Genomic DNA, 14,328 nt, shown 5'->3' with positions numbered 1-14,328 from the left:
GTTCTGAACAGAATAGGAAAATGAATATTTTTGAACTAGGCAAGGAAGGTTTTTTTACATATTTGACAAAGATATGACCCAAAAAATTATGAGATTTTTTTTTGGGAATTTTGGGAATGATAGAAATATAGGTTGCGTCACAACCTAGGGCAAAAACTGCCACATGGACATGACACATAGGCAAAACTGATGAGGTGGTGCCTAGTCATAGCAACCCACCACAATTTACAAGGCTATGACCATCTATATTGGTCGTTAACAACTAGAAATAAGGCAGCGGACTAGCGCTGTTTGCTTTATGACTATTTCATGTAAGGAAATTACAACCTTTCTGACCAAAATGGTCGCAATGGTTTAGGGTTTGGAGCCCCCCGAACAGCTTTTGACCAATTGGTCTAAAATGGTCATAGATCTATGACCATTTCTTCCAGGGTCACTGACACAAGGTCACTAGTTGACATATTTCTTGTAGTGGTGGGTACCGCAAAATGGAGGAAACGGACCTCCTACGGTCGAAACGGGGGTCCTGTTGATCGGGAGGGGTGTGGCGTACCGCAAAACGGAGGAAACGGACCTCCTACGGTCGAAACGGGGGTCCTGTTGATCGGGAGGAGTGTGGCGTACCGCAAAATGGACGAAACGGACTTGTGTTGGAGCGCTACGGTCAAAACGGGGGTCCTGTTCATCGGGAGGGATGTGGCGTACCGCAAAACGGGACTCCACGAGATACTGTTCATTTCCACCGTCGACCTCCTCCAGCCTCCACGGGCTACCGTCGACCTCCTCCAGCCTCCACAGGCTCCTGTTCATCCAGCCTCCACTGCGCGCTACTCCACCGGCTACTGTTCAACCACCCCTCCACCGTCTACTGTTCGTCCAGCCCTCCACACCACGGGGTCCTGTTCAACCACCCCTCCACGGGCACCCCTCCATAGTCTACTATTCATCCGGCCCTCCACCACACCACGGGGTCCTGTTCAACCACCCCTCCACCATCTACTATTCATCCAGCCCTCCACCACAACACGGGGGGCTGTCCATCCAGAGGCAACGCTCACTATTCATCCCAGAGGCAGCATCGATCAGCTTCAGTTAGCAGCAGTAGCGATGGAAGCGCTCGATCGGGTTCAGTTAACAGCCATCGATTGATCGCTCGGGTTCAGTAACGCATAGCCTGCAGTGCAATCACTCGGGTTCAGTTAGAGCCCAACGCCTCGCTCGGGTTCAGTCAGAGCCAACGCCTCGGACATACACGCGTACGTGTACAAGAAAAACGCGCATCGCTCGGCCCCCGACCTCCCACCGTAACTGGGAACTCCCCGAAATTTTCCTCCCCCTCGCTTCTACCACAGTTTTTTCCTTCATGGACGGACCAAAGAATGTCATGCAGCTGCGTCTCTGGCCCGCCGAGGAAGAAAAGCCCATTTTCTGTCATGATTTTTTGTCATAGAAGTAGGAGTCCATGACATCTATGATGATATCGGGTTTTGTCACAATTATCGTCATGGAAGTGTCATATGTATGACAGAAAAAATTCGTTCGGCCCAAAATGTCACGGATGTATCTTTTTTTTGTAGTGATGGGTAGTGAAATATCTCTTTAGACCCTATTCTATTCTTTTCGCACCCCTCGACACCTATCAGATGCATCCGAGACGTGTCCCCGAATTCGTTTTCCTGCCGGAGCTCACTCAGTTGATCAAACATCAGAATCTCTTAATGTAGTTGCTAGTCCAGAACCAAGGCAACAACAACAACAACCCACTGCCACCACCCCGAGTTGAAAACCTAGCCCGTTTCCTAAGGTTAAATCCGTCGGTGTTCTCTAGCAGCACCGAGCCGATTGTTGCTGATGACTAGCTCCACAAGATTGGAAGGGAGCTGACCACCGCAGGGTGCACTGATGCTGAGAAGGTGCGCTTTGCCGCACATCAACTGGATGGACCTGCAGCCTCATGGTGGGAGAACTACACCGCCACTTTCCCCGTGTCCAATGTTACTTGGGATCAGTTTCAACAGGTCTTCCGCACTGCATATGTCTCAGCTGGAGCCATGAGTATGAAGAAGCGTGAGTTCCGCAACTTACGCCAGGGAAATCGTACGGTGGCGCAGTACGTGGATGACCGCAAAGCAGGAGAAGTTTCTTGAAAGACTAAATGATGAGTTGAGTATGCAGTTGATAGTGGCAACATTCACCAACTACCAGGAGCTGGAAGACAGGGCCCTCATGATAGAAGGCAAGCAACAACAGATAGAGAATCACAAGCGGAAGTATGGACAGGGGAAGTACAACTTTGGAGCCCAGCAGAAGCCTCACTATTCCCCGTACTACGCCACCGAGTGTCCTGAAGCAAAGAATGGTAATGGCAATGGAAGCTCGGGAAATAAGCCAAATCCCTTCACCAGAGGTTAGGTGTATCATGTCAACATGGAGGAAGTTGAAGAGCAGCCTGACGCAGTGATTGGTAAGTTTTTGATTAAGTCATTTATAGCCCTTGTTCTTTTTGACACTGGTGCATCGCATTCATACATATCAAGGGGATTTGTGGATAAGTTTGAGTTGCCAACCGTAGCCCTTAGGTCACCCATGTTAGTGAGCTCACCAGGAGCGGAATATAAGGCTAGCCGAGGATGTTCTTAATTGCCATTGACCATAGGTAAGCATGTTTTTTCCACGGATATCAATATTTTGGAATCACAAGGATTGGATGTAATACTAGGCATGGATTGGTTACCAAAGTATCGAGGAAACATCGATTGTTCTAGTAAGTCAATTCTTCTCACCACCCCAGAGGGGAAACGGATCAAGTATGTGTCTAGGCATGCGCCAAGGAGGACTCAAGTAAATTCACTCTCGAGAGTTGTTCAAGAGGAAGTGCTAGTTGTGAAGGATTATCCCGATGTATACCTGGAGGAATTACCAGGCATGCCACCAGACCGAGACATGGAGTTTTTGATCGACCTATTGACAGTCACCGGACCAATATCCAAGAGACCGTATCAGATGCCCACAAATGATCTGGAGAAAATTAAGAAGAAAATTAAGGAGTTATTGGATAAAGGTTATATTCGACCAAGTTCATCACCGTGGGGAGCCCCAGTGCTCCTAGTTGAGAAGAAGGATGGATCCTTGAGAACGGTTGTTGATTATCATGCATTGAATGAGGTGGCGATCAAGAACAAATACCCTCTTCCGATGATCAATGATTTGTTTGACCAGCTGCTGGGAGCTAAAGTATTCTCCAAGATCGATCTTCGATCAGGATATCACCAGCTGAAGATCTTAGAACAGGATATACCCAAGACAAGTTTTACCATAATGTATGGGCTATATGAGTACACGGTCATGTCTTTTGGATTGACTAACGCCCCTGCCTACTTTATGAGTATGATGAATAAGGTGTTCATGGAGTTCTTGGATAAGTTTGTTGTGGTGTTCATTGATGATATATTGTTGTACTCGAAGAATGAAGAAGAACACAAGGAACATTTGGGCGCTTGGTTCTCGAGAAGCTCAGGGAACATCAGCTATATGCCAAGTTCAGCAAATGTGGGTTTTGGTTGAAGGAAGTCAGATTTCTAGGACTTGTTATATCTGGAGAAGGTATAGCAGTAGACCCTTCAAAGGTTCAGTCGGTCACCGAGTGGTTCGCACCCACCTCGATTGGAGAGATACACTGTTTCCTTGGACTCATAGGATATTATCGGAGATTCATTGAATTTTTTTCCAAGATTGCGAAGCCCATCACAGAGTTATAGAAGAAGGACACCAAGTTCAAATGGACCGAGGAGTTTGAGGCCAGTTTTCAGGGGTTAAAGAAACGTTTGGTTACAACCCCAGTGCTAATTCTTTTGAATATACGCAAAGATTTCCAAGTATATTGCGACGCTTCTCGCCAGGGACTGGGAGGCGTTCTTATGCAAGAAGGAAGAGTTGTATCATATGCCTCACGATAGCTTCGACCTCATGAGTTGAATTATGCCACGCATGATTTGGATTTAGCAGCCGTAGTGCTTGCGCTCAAGACCTAGAGACATTTTCTTATTGGAAACTATTGTGATGTTTACACAGACCATAAGAGTTTGAAGTACATCTTCACACAGAAAGAGTTGAACCTCAGGCAGAGGAGATGGTTGGAGATCATAAAGGATTATGACATGAAACTGCATTATCATCCAGGAAAGGCCAACATTGTAGCAGACGCTTTGAGCCACAAGAGTTATGTCAATACTCTCATAACCGGAGGATTACCTCAGGAGTTAGCCGAGAACCTTAGAGAACTTCGATCGAAGATAGTTCCGAGAGGTTTTGTTGCAGCGTTGGAAGTTCGGTCCACTTTGTTGGGAAAGATCCGAGAATCCTAGAAGACTGATAAGGAAATTGCGGAGATAAAAGAAAAGATGAGTAAAGGAAAGACCAAAGGTTTTCATGAGGATGAACATGGAACTTTATGGTTTGAGGATCATATCTATGTACCCAATGATCCAGAGATCAGGAAGGTAATTCTTCAGGAGGCTCATGATTCGCCATGCTCGATTCACCCAGGCAACACCAAGATGTATTTGGATTTGAAGGAACGTTTCTGGTGGACAGGTATGAAGAAGGATATTGCCGAGTATGTAGCTGAAGGAAATATGCCCTAGAGGCAATAATAAATTTATTATTTATTTCCTTATATCATGATAAATGTTTATTATTCATGCTAGAATTGTATTAACCGGAAACATAATACTTGTGTGAATACATAGACAAACAAAGTGTCACTACTATGCCTCTACTTGACTAGCTCGTTAAGAAGATGGTTATGTTTCCTGACCATAAACAAAAGAGTTGTTATTTGATTAACGGGATCACATCATTAGGAGAATGATGTGATTGACAAGACCCATTCCATTAGCTTAGCACCCGATCGTTTAGTATGTTGCTATTGCTTTCTTCATGACTTATACATGTTCCTATAACTATGAGATTATGCAACTCCCGTTTACCGGAGGAACACTTTGGGTACTACCAAACGTCACAACGTAACTGGGTGATTATAAAGGAGTACTACAGGTGTCTCCAAAGGTACATGTTGGGTTGGCGTATTTCGAGATTAGGTTTTCTCACTCCGATTGTCGGAGAGGTATCTATGGGCCCTCTCGGTAATGCACATCACTTAAGCCTTGCAAGCATTGCAACTAATGAGTTAGTTGCGGGATGATGTATTATAGAACGAGTAAAGAGACTTCCCAGTAACGAGATTGAACTAGGTATTGGATACCGACGATCGAATCTCGGGTAAGTAACATACCGATGACAAAGGGAACATCGTATGTTGTTATGCGGTCTGACCGATAAAGATCTTCGTAGAATATGTAGGAGCCAATATGGGCATCTAGGTCCCGCTATTGGTTATTGACCGGAGACGTGTCTCGGTCATGTCTACATTGTTCTCGAACCCTTAGGGTCCGCACGCTTAAGGTTTCGATGACAGTTATATTATGAGTTTATGAGTTTTGATGTACCGAAGGAGTTCGGAGTCCCGGATGAGATCGGGGACATGACGAGGAGTCTCGAAATGGTCGAGATGTAAAGATTGATATATTGGACGACTATATTCGGACATCGGAAAGGTTCCGAGTGATTTGGTTATTTTTCAGAGTACCGGGTAGTTACGGGAGAAGCAATGGGCCTTGATGGGCTTTAGTGGGAAGAGGAGAAAGGGCCAAGGGGCTGCTGCGCCCCCCTCCCCTCTAGTCCGAATTGGACTAGGGAAAAGGGGGCCGGCCACCTCTCCTTCTCCTCCACTTCCTTCTCCCTTCCTCCCCTCTTGGTGGACTCCTACTAGGACTTGGAGTCCTAGTAGGACTCCACATCCTGGCCGCACCAACCTTGGCATCCTTTATATACTGAGGCAAGGGGCACCCCAAAGACACAAGTTGATCCACGTGATCTATTCCTTAGCCGTGTGCGGCGCCCCCAGCCACCATAGTCCTTGATAATATTGTAGCGGTGCTTAGGCGAAGCCCTGCAGCAGTAGTACGTCAAGATCGTCACCACGCCGTCGTGCTGACGGAACTCTTCCCCGACACTTTGCTGGATCAAAGTCCGGGGATCGTCATCGAGCTGAACGTGTGCTAGAACTCGGAGGTGCCGTAGTTTCGGTGCTTGATCGGTCGGACCGTGGAGACGTACGACTACATCGACTAAACTCTTCCGTTGTCGATCTACTAGGTATGTAGATCATACTGCCCCTCTCGTTGCTATGCATCACCATGATCTTGCGTGTGCGTAGGAAATTTTTGAAATTACTACGAAACCCAACAGTGGTATCAGAGCCTAGGTTTTATGTGTTGATGTTATATGCACGAGTAGAACACAAGTGAGTTGTGGGCGATATAAGTCATACTGCTTACCAGCATGTCATACTTTGGTTCGGCGGTATTGTTGGATGAAGCGGCCCGGACCGACATTACGCGTACGCTTACGCGAGACCGGTTCTCCCGACGTGCTTTGCACATAGGTGGCTTGCGGGTGACAGTTTCTCCAACTTTAGTTGAACCGAGTGTGGCTACGCCCGGTCCTTGCGAAGGTTAAAACAGCACCAACTTGACAAACTATCGTTGTGGTTTTGATGCGTAGGTAAGATTGGTTCTAGCTTAAGCCCGTAGCAGCCACGTAAAACTTGCAACAACAAAGTAGAGGACGTCTAACTTGTTTTTGCAGGGCATGTTGTGATGTGATATGGTCAAAACGTGATGAGATATAAGTTGTTGTATGAGATGATCAAGTTTTGTGAAAGTTATCGGTAACTAGCAAAAGCCTTATGGTTGTCTCTTTATTGCATAAGATGCAAGCACCAAATAATTGCTTTACTTTATCGCTATGCGATAGCAACAGTTGCAAGAGCAATAGTTGGCGAGACGACCGTGTGACGACACATTGATATAGATCAAGATGATGGAGATCATGGTGTCATGCCAGTGACGATAGAGATCATGACAGTACTTTGGAGATGGAGATCAAAGGCGCAAGATGATGATGGCCATATCATGTCACATATTTTGATTGCATATGATGTTTATCTTTTATACATCTTATTTTTGCTTTGATTGACGGTATCATTATAAGATGATCTCTCACTAAATTATCAAGAAGTGTTCTCCCTGAGTATGCACCGTTGCGAAAGTTCTTCGTGCTGAGACACCACGTGATGATCGGGTGTGATAGGCTCTACGTTCAAATACAACGGGTGCAAAACAGTTGCACACGCGGAATACTCAGGTTATACTTGACGAGCCAAGCATATACAGATATGGCCTCGGAACACGGAGACCGAAAGGTCGAGCGTGAATCATATAGTAGATATGATCAACATAGTGATGTTCGCCAATGAAACTACTCCATCTCACGTGATGATCGGACATGGTTTAGTTGATTTGGATCACGTGATCACTTAGAGGATTAGAGGGATGTCTATCTAAGAGGGAGTTCTTAAGTAATATGATTAAATTGAACTTAAATTTATCATGAACTTAGTCCTGGTAGTATTTTGCAAATCATGTTGTAGATCAATAGCTCGCATTGTTGCTTCCCTGTGTTTATTTTGATATGTTCCTAGATAAAATTGTGTTGAAAGATGTTAGTAGCAATGATGTGGATTGGATCCATGATTTGAGGTTTATCCTCATTGCTGCACAGAAGAATTATGTCCTTGATGCACCGCCAGGTGACGGACCTATTGCAGGAGCAGATGCAGACGTTATGAACGTTTGGCTAGCTCAATATGATGACTACTTGATAGTTTAGTGCACCATGCTTAATGGCTTAGAATCGGGACTTCAAAGACGTTTTGAACGTCATGGAGCATATGAGATGTTCCAGGAGTTGAAGTTAATATTTCATGCAAATACCCGAGTTGAGAGATATGAAGTCTCCAACAAGTTCTATAGCTAAAAGATGGAGGAGAATCGCTCAACTAGTGAGCATGTGCTCAGATTGTCTGAGTACTACAATCGCTTGAATCAAGTGGGAGTTAATCTTCTAGATAAGATAGTGATTGACAGAATTCTCTAGTCACCATCACCAAGTTAGTAGAACTTCGTGATGAACTATGATATGCAAGGGATAACAGAAACGATTCCCAAGCTCTTCGTAATGCGGAAATTGACGAAGGTAGAAATCGAGAAAAACATGCAGTGTTGATGGTAGACAAGACCACTAGTTTCAAGAAAAGGGCAGAGGGAAGAAGGGGAACTTCAAGAAGAACAGCAAGCAAGTTGCTACTCAAGTGAAGAAGCCCAAGTCTGATCCTAAGCCTGAGACTAAGTGCTTCTACTGTAAAGGGACTGGTCACTAGAAGCGGAACTACCCCAAGTGATTGGCAGATAAGAAGGATGGAAAAGTGAACATAATATATTTGATATACATGTTATTGATGTGTACTTTACTAGTGTTTATAGCAACCCCTCAGTATTTGATACTAGTTCAGTTGCTAAGATTAGTAACTCGAATCGGAAGTTGCAGAATAAACAGAGACTAGTTAAGGGTGAAGTGACGATGTGTGTTGGAAGTGGTTCCAAGATTGATATGATCATCATCGCACACTCCTTATACTTTCGGGATTAGTGTTGAACCTGAATAAGTGTTATTTGGTGTTTGCGTTAAGCATGAATATGATTTGATCATGTTTATTGTAATACGGTTATTCATTTAAGTAAGAGAATAAATTGTTGTTCTGTTTACATGAATAAAACCTTATATGGTTACACACCCAATGAAAATAGTTTGTTGGATCTCAATCGTAGTGATACACATAATCATAATATTGAAACCAAAAGATGCAAAGTTAATAATGATAGTGCAACTTATTTGTAGCACTGCCGTTTAGGTCATATTGGTGTAAAGAGCATGAAGAAACTCCATGCTGATGGGATTTTGGAATCACTTGATTATGAATCACTTGATGCTTGCGAACCATGCCTCATGGGCAAGATGACTAAGACTCCATTCTCCGGAACGAGCAACTGACTTATTGGAAATAATACATACTGATGTATGCGGTCCGATGAGTGTTAAGGCTCATGGCAAGTATCGTTATTTTCTGAACTTCACAGATGTTTTGAGCAGATATGGGTATATCTACTTGATGAAACATAAGTCTGAAACATTTGAAAAGTTCAAAGAATTTCAGAGTGAAGTGGAAAATCATCGTGACAAGAAAATAAAGTTTCTACGATCTGATCGCGGAGACAAATATTTGAGTTACGAGTTTGGTCTTCAATTAAAACAATGTGGAATAGTTTCACAAACTCATGCCATATGGAACACCACAGCATAATGGTGTGTCCGAACGTCATAACCGTACTTTATTGGATATAGTGCAATCTATGATGTCACTTACCGATCTACCACTATCGTTTTGGGGTTATGCATTAGAGACAGCTGCATTCATGTTAAATAGGGCACCATCTAAATCCGTTGAGACGACACCGTGTGAACTATGGTTTGGCAAGAAACCAAAGTTGTCGTTTCTTAAAGTTTGGGACTGCGATGCTTATGTGAAAAAGTTTCAACATGATAAGCTCGAACCCAAATCGGAGAAGTATGTCTTCATAGGATACCCAAAGGAGACTGTTGGGTACAGCTTCTATAACAAATCCGAAGGCAAGACTTTTGTTGCTAAATTCGGAGTTTTTCTAGAGAAGGAGTTTCTCTCGAAAGAAGTGAGTGGGAGGAAAGTAGAACTTGATGAGGTAACTGTACCTGCTCCCTTATTGGAAAGTAGTTCATCACAGAAATCTGTTCCTGTGACTACTACACCAATTAGTGAGGAAGCTAATGATGATGATCATGTAACTTCAGATCAAGTTACTACCAAATCTCGTAGGTAAACCAGAGTGAGATCCGCACCAGAGTGGTACGGTAATCCTGTTCTGGAAGTCATGTTACTAGACCATGACGAACTTGCGAACTATGAGGAAGCGATGATGAGCCCAGATTCCGCGAAATGGTTTGAGGCCATGTAATCTGAGATATGATCCATGTATGAGAACAAAGTATGGACTTTGATGGATTTGCCCGATGATCGGCAAGCCATAGAAAATAAATGGATCTTCAAGAGGAAGACGGACGCTGATAGTAGTGTTACTATCTACAAATCTAGAATTGTCGCAAAAGGTTTTCGACAAAGTTCAAGGTGTTGACTACGATGAGAGTTTCTCACTCGTATCTATGCTTAAGTCTGTCCGAATCATGTTAGCAATTGCCGCATTTTATGAAATCTGGCAAATGGATAAACAAAACTGCATTCCTTAATAGATTTATTAAAGAAGAGTTGTATATGATACAACCAGAAGGTTTTGTCAATCCTAAAGGTGCTAACAAAATATGCAAGCTCCAGCGATCCATCTATGGACTGGTGCAAGCATCTCGGAGTTGGAATATACGCTTTGATAAGTTGATCAAAGCATCTAAGTTTTATACAGACTTGCGGTGAAGCCTGTATTTACAAGAAAGTGAGTGGGAGCACTACATCATTTCTGATAAGTATATGTGTATGACATATTGTTGATCGGAAATAATGTAGAATTATTCTGCAAAGCATAAAGGAGTGTTTGAAAGGAGCTTTTCAAAGAAAGACCTCGGTAAAGCTGCTTACATATTGAGTATCAAGATCTATAGAGATAGATCAAGACGCTTGATAAGATTTTCAATGAGTACATACCTTGACAAGATTTTGAAGTAGTTCAAAATGGAACAGTCAAAGAAAAAGTTTCTTGCCTATGTTACAAGGTGTGAAGTTGAGTAAGACTCAAAGCCCGACCACGGCAGAAGATAGAAAGAGAATGAAAGTCATTCCCTATACCTCAGCCATAGGTTCTATAAAGTATGCCATGCTGTGTACCAGATCTATTGTATACCCTACACCGTGTTAAGCAAGGGAGTACAATAGTGATCTAAGAGTAGATCACTGGACAGCGGTCAAAATTATCCTTAGTGGAATAAGGAAATATTTCTCAAATATGGAGGTGACAAAAAGGTTCGTCGTAAAAAGTTACATCGATGCAAGCTTTGACACAGATCTGGATGACTCTAAGTCTCGATCTAGATACATATTGAAAGTGGGAGCAATAAGCTAGAGTAGCTCCGTGCAGAGCATTGTTGACATAGAAATTCGCAAAATACTTACGGATCTGAATGTGACAGACCCGTTGACTAAAATTATCTCACAAGCAAAACATGATCACACCTTAGTACTCTTTGGGTGTTAATCACATAGCGATGTGAACTAGATTACTGACTCTAGTAAACCCTTTGGGTGTTGATCACATATCGATGTGAACTATGGGTATTAATCACATGGTGATGTGAACTATTGCTGTTAAATCACATGGCGATGTGAACTAGATTATTGACTCTAGTGCAAGTGGGAGACTGAAGGAAATATGCCCTAGAGGCAATAATAAAGTTATTATTTATTTCCTTATATCATGATAAATGTTTATTATTCATGCTAGAATTGTATTAACCGGAAACATAATACTTGTGTGAATACGTAGACAAACAAAGTGTCACTAGTATGCCTCTACTTGACTAGCTCGTTAATCGAAGATGGTTATGTTTCCTGACCATAAACAAAAGAGTTGTTATTTGATTAACGGGATCACATCATTAGGAGAATGATGTGATTGACATGACCCATTCCATTAGCTTAGCACCCGATCGTTTAGTATGTTGCTATTGCTTTCTTCATGACTTATACATGTTCCTATAACTATGAGATTATGCAACTCCCATTTACCGGAGGAACACTTTGGGTACTACCAAACGTCACAACGTAACTGGGTGATTATAAAGGAGTACTACAGGTGTCTCCAAAGGTACATGTTGGGTTGGCGTATTTCGAGATTTGGTTTTTTCACTCCGATTGTCGGAGAGGTATCTCTGGGCCCTCTCGGTAATGCACATCACTTAAGCCTTGCAAGCATTGCAACTAATGAGTTAGTTGAGGGATGATGTATTACAGAACGAGTAAAGAGACTTGCCAGTAATGAGATTGAACTAGGTAGTGGATACGAACGATCGAATCTCGGGTAAGTAACATACCGATGACAAAGGGAACAACGTATGTTGTTATGCTGTCTGACCGAGAAAGATCTTCGTAGAATATGTAGGAGCCAATATGGGCATCCAGGTCCCGCTATTGGTTATTGACCGGAGACGTGTCTCGGTCATGTCTACATTGTTCTTGAACCCGTAGGGTCCGCACGCTTAAGGTTTCGATGACAGTTATATTATGAGTTTATGAGTTTTGATGTACCGAAGGAGTTCGGAGTCCTGGATGAGATCGGGGAGATGACGAGGAGTCTCGAAATGGTCGAGACGTAAAGATTGATATATTGAACGACTATATTCGGACATCGGAAAGGTTCCGAGTGATTCGGGTATTTTTCGGAGTACCGGGTAGTTACGGGAGAAGCAATGGGCCTTGATGGGCTTTAGTGGGAAGAGGAGAAAGGGCCAAGGGGCTGCTGCGCCCCCCCTACCCTCTAGTCCGAATTGGACTAGGGAAAAGGGGGCCGGCCACCTCTCCTTCTCCTCCACTTCCTTCTCCCTTCCCCCCCTCTTGTTGGACTCCTACTAGGACTTGGAGTCCTAGTAGGACTCCACATCCTGGCCGCACCAACCTTGGCATCCTTTATATACTGAGGCAAGGGGCACCCCAAAGACACAAGTTGATCCACGTGATCTATTCCTTAGCCGTGTGCGGCGCCCCCAGCCACCATAGTCCTCGATAATATTGTAGTGGTGCTTAGGCGAAGCCCTGCAGCAGTAGTACGTCAAGATCGTCACCACGCCATCATGCTGACGGAACTCTTCCCCTACACTTTGCTGGATCAGAGTTCGGGTATCGTCATCGAGCTGAACGTGTGCTAGAACTCGGAGGTGCCATAGTTTCGGTGCTTGATCGGTCGGACCGTGGAGACGTACGACTACATCAACTAAACGCTTCCGTTGTCGATCTACTAGGTATGTAGATCATACTCCCCCTCTCGTTGCTATGCATCACCATGATCTTGCGTGTGCGTAGGAAATTTTTGAAATTACTACGAAACCCAACAGTAGCAGTATGTGATGTATATCAGAGAGTTAAGGTAGAGCATCAGAAGCCAGCAGGATTACTTCAGCCTTTGTTGATACTCGAATGGAAGTGGGATAAGCTTGGCATGGATTTCATCACCAGGTTACCCAGAACACGTTCAGGATATGGCTCCATCTGGGTAGTAGTGGATCACTTGACCAAAGTGGCTCACTTTATCCTTGTGAAAACCACTTATACGAGCGTGAAGTTGGCCAAGATATATATGACCGGGATCGTGTGTCTGCATGGAGTTCCAAGGACCATCGTATCAGATAGAGGAACACAATTTACCTAGAAGTTTTGGAATCGAGTACACCAAAATTTGGTTACCAGGATAGAGTTCAGTACATCCTTCCATCCGTAGACAGATGGACAGACCAAGAGAGTCAACCAGATTATTGATAACATGTTGAGAGCTTCTGTGCTAGATTATGGATCTAGTTGGGATGATAATTTGACTTGCGCAGAGTTCTCATACAACAATAGGTATCAAGCTAGTTTGAAGATGACCCCTTTTGAAGCTTTGTATGGAAGGAGATGCAGGACACCATTGATGTGGGACGAAGTTGGAGATCGACAATTGTTCAGACCAGATTTGATCAGAGATTCTGAAGAGAAGATCAAGTTGATTCGTGATAGACTCAAGGTAGCCCAGTCCAGGCAGAAGAGTTATGCCGATACTAAATGCAAGGAGGTAGCCTATGAAGTCGGAGAAAGCGCTTATCTTCGTGTGTCACCACTTCAATGAGTTAAATGATTTGGAGTCAAAGGAAAGTTAGCACAAAGATTTGTAGGACCATACCGAGTTTTGGAACGTATGGGTGAAGTTGCTTACAAGCTGGAGTTACTCGAAGGTTTGTCATGAGTTCATGATGTGTTTCATGTTTCCCAGTTGAAGAAATGACATGCAGAGATAGCCGATATTCCTCTCAGAGATACAATGCCCCTGGAAGCAATTCAGTTGGCGAGTGACCTGACCTATGAGGAGAAACCAGTCAAGATTCTCGAGTTTGCTAACCGAGTTATGCGTAGCAAGGTCATCAAGTTTTGCAAAAGTTAAGTGGAGCCACCATACCGAGGAGGAAGCTACTTGGGAGCGAGAAGAAGACCTCCGGAAAGACCACCCACACCTTTTTGCTAGCCAACCCGAATCTCGAGGGCGAGATTCATCTTAAGGGGGGATAGGTTTGTTACATCCCAAT

The sequence above is a fragment of the Triticum urartu genome, chromosome 7 (assembly GCF_003073215.2).
Source record: "Triticum urartu cultivar G1812 chromosome 7, Tu2.1, whole genome shotgun sequence".
NCBI lineage: Eukaryota > Viridiplantae > Streptophyta > Magnoliopsida > Poales > Poaceae > Triticum > Triticum urartu.
Note: the sequence above shows the minus strand (reverse complement) of the source record.